Source organism: Rhinolophus sinicus, chromosome 17 (assembly GCF_057876585.1).
Source record: "Rhinolophus sinicus isolate RSI-liver-muscle chromosome 17, RSI-T2T, whole genome shotgun sequence".
Classification (NCBI taxonomy): domain Eukaryota; kingdom Metazoa; phylum Chordata; class Mammalia; order Chiroptera; family Rhinolophidae; genus Rhinolophus; species Rhinolophus sinicus.
This window is the reverse complement of record NC_142517.1, coordinates 72,590,283-72,600,411: the sequence shown is the minus strand read 5'-3', so window position 1 is coordinate 72,600,411 and position 10,129 is coordinate 72,590,283. Positions and strand designations below refer to the sequence as shown.

The window sequence follows — 10,129 nt, the reverse complement described above, 5'->3', positions numbered from 1 at the left end:
GAAGCAGGAAAAATATATGAAACACTGGACATGAAGTAATGAAGGAAGAGTAATCCTGGAAAAATAGGAAACAAATGAGGTGAGCCCTTTGATTGACCCAGCTTAGTTATTTGAGGACCTTTCCAGGGAAGGGCACAGGGAGGAGAACCCAGGCAGAGCCCAGCTGACTCTCCACATTAAGGTGACAGGGCCCAGTCTGGGGAGACCGAGGCAGCTTGCATTCTCAGTCAGAGTACCAGAAGTGAAGGAGCGGCACCAGACAGAACTCTGGGATCTGCACATAATTTTCTGGAGAATACTGATCAGCCCATGTGTGTGAAGAAATGACCCAAGGCTGGGGAAAGAAATACCTGAAAGGATTGGTGGGATTAGAACATAATCCTCCCACAGGGCCAGAAAAAGTGCCTGTCCCACCAGCCAGATTGGAGAAGCTCATAACTCATGAAGCGCTGGGGACACTACTCATAAGGACCTTGCCTCAGTAGCAGCGAGTAATTAATATTACACTAAACCCAGCTCTGGTCATTCATAATCAATCTTCAAAGCAAGACCAAAAAGGATCAAACAATTTCCATGCATTAAATGCATCCTCAAGCAAAGCTCAAGAACATTTATAGAAATACAAAACTATCCTGGACGCGACAAGGTGAAATTCACAATTTCACTAGGCATGCAAAAAATAGCAGAAAAAAATTATGCATGAGGAGGAGAAAAATCAATTGATTCAGTTCAAGAACTAATATATACATTGTTTTTTGTTTTTTGTTTCATGAAGATGGCGCCGAAAGCGAAGAAGGAAGCCCCTGCCCCTCCCAAAGCCGAAGCCAAAGCAAAGGCTTTGAAGGCAAAGAAAGCAGTCCTGAAAGGCATCCTCAGCCACCAAAAAAAAAAAAAAAAGAAAAAAGAAGATCCAGACATCACCCACCTTCCGAAGGCTCAAGACACTGCGGCTCTGAAGGCAGCCTAAATATCCTTGAAAGAGTGACCCCTGGAGAAACAAGCTTGACCACTATGCCATCATCAAATTCCCCCTAACTACCGAGTCAGCCATGAAGATGGTAGAAGACAACAACACACGTGTGTTCGTTGTGGATGTCAAGGCCAACAAGCACCAGAGCAAACAGGCTGTGAAGAAGCTCTATGACATTGACGTGGCCAAGGTCAACACCCTGATCAGGCCTGATGGAGAGAAGAAGGCATATCTTCGATTGGCTCCTGACTACGATGCTTTGGATATTGCCAATAAAATTGGGATCACCTACATGGAGACCAGCTGGCTAACTCTAGATACAAAAGTTTTTCACTTAAAAAAAAAAGAGAACTAATATATACGTTAGAATTAGAAGGACTTTAAAAACAGTTATTATACTTCTTATACTCAAAAAGTAAAATACAGACATAGAAGATAATTTTTTAAAAAGACCCAAAGTGAACTTCTAGAGATGAAAGTGACAGTGTCATCATAACAACTTTATTTGTAATAGCCAAAAAATTGAAACAATCCACATGCACATTAACAGGTAAATAGGTAAACCTTGGAGTATCCATATAATAGAATACTATTTAGCAATTAAAGTGGTGCACTACTTAGTCCTGCAACAACATGAATGAATCTCAAAACAATTATGCCAAGTTTAGGAAACCAGATAATAAAAGTACACATAAACCCCAAATTCATCTACAGTCATAGAAAGCAGATTAGTGGTTGACTCAGAACAGGAGTAGGCCAAAATTACAAAGGGTCAAGAGGAAATTTTTGGTGGGTGAGTGAGTGATTTTTTTCATTATCTTGATTATGATGATTGTTTCATGGATGTGTACCTTTGTCAAAACATACAATTGTACACTTTAAATATGTGATATACAGTTTATGATATGTCAATTGTACCTCAATTAAGGAGTTTTTTTTTTTTTTTAAGGCTGTAACTATTAACAGGGGTGTTTAAGAGTCCCCAAACTTACTGTTTCTGGAAGTTGTTACACACTAACCTGTACTTACACTTAATTTATACCGTTTATAAAGTGATTGTGCAGTTCCCACATCAGTGACTTACATTGATGTGCAGGTTTTCTACCCACATACCCTAAGTAGGATTGCTAGCTAGCATTGGCCTTCAATTTTGTTCCCAGTGAATTTTCTACTCCTGACAGGATATTTGCATCCCCTATAGCCTCATATGAGGCCGAGACATTAGAAGATGAAATATTTCATTAACTTAGAGCAGTCTCATCAGCCATATCAATAGAAAGAAGGGTGGAGACGGGAATAGAATCTTGCTAGAATTATGCTACAACTAAGGAAATGCACCTACAGGTAAAATGTTCCCTACCTGGTGATGGTCTGTTTTCAGCTTTCTAACTGTTCTCTGTAACTGTGCATCATCTTGTGCCTGAAAATCTTCCAGCTAGGCCATGAAATATTTGATTATATAATGTCCTTGTGGAGAAAAGACATGATAATCAAGACTTGCTGATTAAGAATGAGGTCAACCACAGATTTTTTAAATCTTTTTTTCTTTCTCTATCTCTTCTCTTCCTTTGTTAAATAATTCAAGAAATATTTAATAAGCACTTATATGCCAAGCACACTTAGATGTTAAATATTTCTAGAGGCTTGTTATTCAGTGGAATACAGCATCAACATCACCTGGGAGCTTATTAGAAATGCAGACTCTTAGTCCTCCTCCAGACATACAGAATAAGTACCTGCATTTTTAACAAGATCCCTCAGTGACTTGTGTGTACATTTAAGAGGCACTGTTCTAGAGAATTCTCCTTAGATCTACCACTTAAATACTGCTATGGCTTTGAGAAAGTAACTTCACTTCTCTAACCCATTAGCAAATGAGGGGAATGGAATTCATGTATTATTGTGAGGATTTAATTACCCTGTTTCCCCAAAAATAAGACCTACCAGGACAATCAGCTCTAATGCGTCTTTTGGAGCAAAAATTAATATAAGACATGATATTATATATAATATAATATATTATATAATATTATATTATATTATATAATATATTATATTATTATACCTGGTTTTATATGAGACCTGATCTTATAGTAAAATAAGACCCGGTCTTATATTACTGTTTGCTCCAAAAGACACATTAGACCTGATTGTCCTGGTAGGTCTTATTTTTGGGGAAACACGGTAGATGAACTCTCTAAAACCCTTAACATACTGGCTGATACCTATTAAGTGTTTTTTTTTTTTTTTAAAGTTAGCCATTATTGTTATTTTCATTATTATTTTGTAGTCAAAAATACCTTTTTTTGTAAAACTCCCCTTCTAGCAACTTTCCTTCGAGTTCATTTATTTGTTCATAACGCTGACACAATGACATTATTTCAAGAGACATGACAACTAAATGTAACACTTGATCTTGGATTGGATCCTGAACTAGAAAGGGAAGGAGGGAATAGGAATGTCTTAGTCAGCTCAGGCTGCCATAACAAAATAACACAACAGATCTTTATTTTCTCACAGGTCTACTTGCTGGAAGTCCAAGATCAGAATGACAGCATTGTGGGTTCTGGTGAGTACTCTCTGCCTTGCAGATGGCTGCCATCTTCCTGTGTGCTCATATGGTCTTTCCTTTCTATCTTTATCTTGTAAAGCCACTAATCTCTTCATGAGGGCCCTGTCCTTATGAAGTAATCTAACGCTAATTACCTCCTGAAGGCCCAACCCCCAAATACCACCACATTGGGGATTAAGAGTTGCAACATAAGAATTTTGAGGGGAGACAGCATTTAGTCCATACGGGGAGTAAGCTTTGTTGATATTGTTATTTCTTTCTATAAGTGGCACTGTTAGACATTGGAATTTAAGTCATATGGAATTAGATGATGTTGAATCTGTTCCAGATGAAATGCTGCACAAGTAATTTTCAGAACAGGACTGGGTGGATTTAAGGGCTTTAAACAATAACAGTGTTGTTATCCAGAGATGGAAATAGGATGACTACTACCGCCGATTGTCTTTTCCTCTTGTTGGGTTCCATGAAGGAACTTAGTGGCATCTGGTTACCTTAGACTCCTTAACTCTAACAAGCTCCAGATCTTGTGCATCTTATTCAAGTTGAAATCCCCAGAAACTGATAACAATGCTTGGTACAGAGTAGGTGTTCGATATATATTTGTTGAATAAATTAATAAATGGGTTGGGCCAGAGGCCATAGAAGCTTTTTTTCATCTTCCCAATGTTTCTATTACCGATGTTTTTCTGGGGGGAAGATAATTTCAAATGTACAGCAAAGATGCAAGAATAATATAATGAACTCTCATATACCCTTTACCCCAAGTCACAAATATTTTTTAGTTTTTAACATTTAATTTTAAAATGATTTCAAACTTACAAAAATAATAAAATAATTTAAAACTTATAAAAGATTCACAAGAAAACTCCAAATAATAATATAAAGAACTACCTATACCTTTCATCCAGGTTTCCTAATTGTTAACAGTTTACATTTGTCATTCATTTCTTTCATATGTCATTTTCTTTATGAAACATTTGAGAATAGTTTACAGACATGTTGCCTAATTATCCCTAAATACTTCAGTGTGTATTTCTTTAAAACAAGGACACTCTCCCACATAACCTCAATACCCTCATCAAACTCAGGATGTTAAATTAACATGGCTACGATACTTTTATCTAATCTATAAACCTCAGTCAAATTTCTTCAATTGTCTAATAATGGCACTTATATAAAGAAACAGTAATAACCACCTTACCGCCTTTCCCTTCTTTCCTTTCTGGTTCAACATCCACTCCAGAGTCATCTAGTGTATTTAGTTGTCATGTCTGTTTAGTTTTTTTTAAATCTGTAATTCCTCAGCTCATGAGCTTGACATTTTTAAAAGAGTATAGGTCAGTTATTTTATACAAATTTCTTTCAGTTTGGGTGTCCCTAATATTCATGAGTAGATTCAAGATATAGCTTTTTGGTATGAATACCACAGAAATGATGCTGTTTTCGTCTCAGTGCCTCATATTGGGAGGCACACAATATCTCGCTTTCTCATCACCAACAATAGTAACTTTCCTCACTTGGTCAAGATGGTGTTTGTCATATTTCTCCATTGTAAAGTTCATTAATAAGTAGTAGATATTTTGTTGGGATTTACGCTAAGACTGTATGCATACGTATCCTTTTTTCATCAAAATCTCACCCTTTAACATTAATATCTCTTTCACCCATTTAACAATAATACCTCTTGAATCATTTATTATAATGGTGTTTGCTGAATGCTACTTTCTAATTGTATCATGCCTTCTACATTTATTAGTTGGCATTCTACTGGAAGATAGAGGTTTCTCTTTGTATTTATTATTTATTTATTTATTTATTTATTTATTCATTTATTTTATTTATATCTGTATGGACTATGGATTCTTATTTTATTGAAATGGTTATAATTATTATTACTTTATTACAGCTTTACTGAAGTATACTTGACCTATAATAAACTGTTTATATTTAATGTGTACAGTTTGAGGAGCTCTGGTGTGTATATACAGTGAAAAACCACTAGCACAATAAATAAAAGGAACATTTTTACCAACCCCAAGTTTCCTTGTCTTTCTTAAATTCAACCTCCCTCACTTTGTCTCTGCACACCCACAGGAAACCACTTCTTTCTCACCTTGTAGATTAGTTTTGATGTTTTTCTAGAATTTTATATAAGTGGAATTATACAGTGTGTATTTATTTATTTTTTTGGAGGGATTTGGCTTCTTTCACTTAGTATAATTATTTTGAGATTCATCCATGTTGTTGGGCATATTAATAGTTCATTTTTTTTTTTAGCTGTGCAGTATTCTATTGTGTTGATTTACCACAATTTGCCCATTCACCTATTGATGGGCATTTTTTTTTTTCTAGTTTGGGACTATTACAAAGTTACTATGAATGAGTACAAGTCTTTGTACAATTTGTGTACACATCCTAATATGAATATATAATTTAATTCTCTTGAAATGGCTGGATCACACAGTAGATCTATAGTGAGCTTTATATGTTTAACATGTTTAAACATAAAGACAAATATAACAGATATTTATATTTAATAGCTTTATATATGGTTTTGAGAAAACAATATGTATGTGGTTTGAGAAAATGATTAGCAATTTTTGTATATGGTTTGAAGAAATAAGGAAATGATTAGATTTCCTTCCTTTCTTCATTATTTCCTTCCTCCTTCCCCCCACCACTTTCTGTCCATATGACTTTCTAATTGTTCCAGCTCTATTTGTTGAAAAGATTATCTTTTCCCATTGAATTTTTTTGTGTCTTTGTAGTAAGTGAATTGACTCTATCTATCTATCTATCTATCTATCTATCTATCTATCTATCTATCTATCTATCTACTTTTTTTGACCATATATTTTTGTGTCTCTTTTAAGCCTTTGTATTCTATACTATTGATCTATGTCTCTATGTAAATATTACTACCTTAATTGCTATAGTAAGTTTTAAATGAGATAATTAAGTTCTGTAACTTTGTTATTCTTTTTACAAAATTGTTTTGGATATTGTAACTTTTTTTGTTTTTCCATATAAAAATCAACCTGTCAGTTTCCACAAGTTCTTGCTTTTATGTTGATTGAGATTATATTGACTCTATAGATTTTTTTAGTGATTTCTTTATGGTTTATAGTTTATGTCTTAAGTTGACACAGTCTGAACTTCAAGTAATATTATACCACTTCGTCTAAAATATATACTTCTTCTTAGCATGTACTCTAAAACAGTATATTTTTTGGCATTTTTGTTATTTTCATACATTTTACTTTTAAATATGACATAAATCCTCTACTAAACTTTATTTTTGCTTTAAATTGTCAATCATCTTTTACGATATTTAAAAAATAAAATAAAATGTCTTTTATATTTACCATTTTTCTTGCTCACTATTCTTCTATGTATGGGTATGGGTTATTGGGAGGAAGACTGCAGAATTAAAGTTTCATTTTCATCTCATCATGTCAAAGGTACATGCTATCAACAGGATTTATGACTGTTGATGTTGACTTTGGTTACCTGGCTGAGGTACTGTTTGTTTGTCAGATTTTTCCACTGAAAAGTTATTCTTTCTCCTGTACCTGCATACTGCACTCTTTGGAAGGAAGCCACTATTTGCATTCCTCACCTAAGAAAAGGGAAGGTATATTTCCCCTCCTCAAAGGCAAAGTATCTATCTACATAAGTTATTTGGAATTTTTCTGCTCAGGAAATTAGTCTCTTCTCCTTCATTTATTAATTTATTCAGTCATTTATTTACATTACTATGGACTCATAGATATTTATTTTATACTTTGGGTTATAACCCAACACTACTTTATTTTCTTGCTTAAAATATTTCCAGCTTTGGCCATTGGGAGCTCATTTAGTGGCTCCTGTGCTCATCTGACATACACCCATCAATGTGGCTTTCTGGTTTTTTTGTTTTGTTTTGTTTTTTTTGAGTAGTTCCTTATTTTCTGATACTACAAAATGCTCCAGGCTCATATTCTATATATCTTGCCCCAGTCTTAGAACCAGCCATTTCTTGAAGGAGCCCTGGTTCCTTTTATTGGAAAAGAGTATTAGAAACAAAGATCTTGGTACTAGGTATATTTATTTCTACAGGGGTATCTTTAATTTTTTAGGTCCTTTAAGTTGGCAGAGCAAAAAATATACGTGTGTATATTAGCTTGTGTATATACACATATCTATAAATATTTCTGTATGTCACCATCTGTAACTATATTAAGCTGAACTGAATTCATACTGAATTTTTGAACTATAATAAAAAATTCCGTTACTACATGGATAATTCGAGATTATTTTTAATTAAATTTTATTTATTTGATTAGTTCATGCAGTTACATGGTTCAGAAGAGTAAAAGGGCATGTAATGAAAATTCTCTCCCATGCCCTTTTCTACCATCACGCTGGTTCCCTCCTGGAGGTGACTAATGTTACCTGTTTCTGGAGGAAACTTGAAGTGACCTTCATAGGATCTACAAGAAACTTAATTTTCAAAGCAGGTTGACTGATCTACTTCAATTTTATCTTACAACAATAATGTGATTCAATCAAAGAAGATAGTACCAATGCCATTTTAAAAGTAAGGAGACTGGGAAATAAAAATCTATTTTTCTCTCAGATAAGAAAATTGTGTAAATGTGTACTGTGGACAATTTGCGAAGAATTTAGAAATATACAAATTTTAGAGTCAGGATTTGACTGTATTGTAAATCCCATCTCTGCTAGTTCTTAATGACTTGACATTGCTATATGTTTTAAACTCTCTGAGTCTCAATATTTTCATCTGAACATTGCAATAATAATGCCTATCTAATACAGCCATTAATTACACTTGTAATGCACTTAATCTAGTGCTGGGCATAAACTGACTGCTCATTGAATGAATGGTAGTTATTAATTTTGTGACTGGTTTTAGTGGTTAAGCATAAAATACTAAATTTTCATTATATGTCAGTAATGTTATTTAAATTAGTCTCAAATATTGGATGGGGTAGCTCTAGTTATTTTCCCCTGCTATCTAAGTAAGTCCATTGCTGGTAAAATTTCATGATCTGTATTTTTTTTTTTTTGGGGGGGGGTAAGGGGAACAGGACTTTATTGGGGAACAGTGTGTACTTCCAGGACTTTTTCCAAGTCAAGTTATTGTCCTTTCAATTTCAGTTGTGGAGAGCACAACTCAGCTCCAGATCCAGTTGTCAATGTTAGTTGCAGGGAGCACAGCCTACCATCCCTTTGCTGGCAACCTTGTGGTTGAGAGGACGTGCTCCAACCAACTGAGCCATCTGGGAGCTCAGTGGCAGCTCAGCTCAAGGTGCCGTGTTCAATCTTAGTTGCATGGGGTGGAGACCACCATCCCTTGTGGGAGTCGAGGAATCAAACAGGCAACCTTGTGGTTGAGAGCCCACTGGCCCATGTGCGATTCCAATTGGCAGCCTTCGGCGTTAGGAGCACGGAGCTCCAACCGTCTGAGCCACTGGGCCGGCCCCATGATCTGTATTTTAACAACAAACTTTGGGGGAAAGTTCTTGCTTCCACCTCTTGGTAGAAATGCAAAGTAAAACTTTTAGAAAATGATTTAGTAAAGTTGCTTTTTGCCTCCAGTAATGATACAGTGGAGCTTCCTTCAAGTATTTGAAGCATTTTGGGGAGGACTTTATAAAACAGTTAATTTGTACCCTGAGGAGAGATCCTTAAACATGGATGAGATTCTAAATAAATCTAAGTGACAGTTTGTCAGTAACAGGACATTTCTCCCTATTTAAGCTGCTTTTCACAATGGACACCACCTATCTAATCAAATGTGACTTCTATCATCAAAATTCGTAAGGCATGAAAAACTTTTATCAAGTCATTTATTACATTGTCCATTTGAAATATGATCTTTTGTGTCTTACGAGCTGCTACTTGGTGCTCCTTCTGCAAAATGAGATGTTTAGGTTTTTCAGGACAATATTTAACAGTCCAGGATTTGCTAATCCCTATGGAACTCCTTTAATGTCCGTGTTTGCAAAAGAGATACTGACCTCTTGCATGATTAGAATTCTCTCTTGTCTGCTGTTTTTCTTTTTTTTTTTTTTTTTCATGTTAGACGGGTAATGTACGGATGCCGTAACAAGGTTTGTGGGAGGTACATCTCATGCAAAAGCATGAGCACCCAATCATCACACTTTATGAGCTACAAAAGGATCGTCTGCTGTTTTTAATTTGGGCAGTTTGTAAATTATTTGGTGCTACTTTCTCCGAAGTCATATCCTTTCCCAAGTTTGTCTCCTTGGTCCTATATAATACTTATCAAGAAGAGGGGAAATCACTGGTAAGCACTGTAGGGATAATTTAACTAAAGCAAAGAGAATATGCAAGTACAGTTGACCCTAAAACAACACAGGTGTGAATTGTGTGGGTTCACTTATATGCAAATTTTTTTTCAATAAATACTGTAAATGTATTTTCCTTATGATTTTATTAAATAACATCATTTCCTTTCTCCATCTTACTTTAGTGTAAGAATACAGTATATATATAACACATATAACATACAAAACATTTGTTAATCAACTGTTTATGTTATCGGTAAGGCATCCTGTCAA

At 34.9% G+C, this 10,129-nt stretch overlaps 1 non-coding gene and 1 pseudogene across 1 annotated transcript; one reads left to right on the top strand and one right to left on the bottom strand.

Annotated features, from left to right (window-relative positions):
* Positions 1–775: 775 nt before the first annotated feature.
* On the top strand, positions 776–1,325 carry LOC109434561 (large ribosomal subunit protein uL23 pseudogene; annotated as a pseudogene).
* An 8,299-nt stretch (positions 1,326–9,624) lies between these two features.
* On the bottom strand, positions 9,625–9,729 carry LOC141568123 (small nucleolar RNA U13). The gene has a single exon (XR_012491143.1). It is a non-coding gene; the product is annotated as a small nucleolar RNA U13 (small nucleolar RNA).
* Positions 9,730–10,129: the final 400 nt, after the last annotated feature.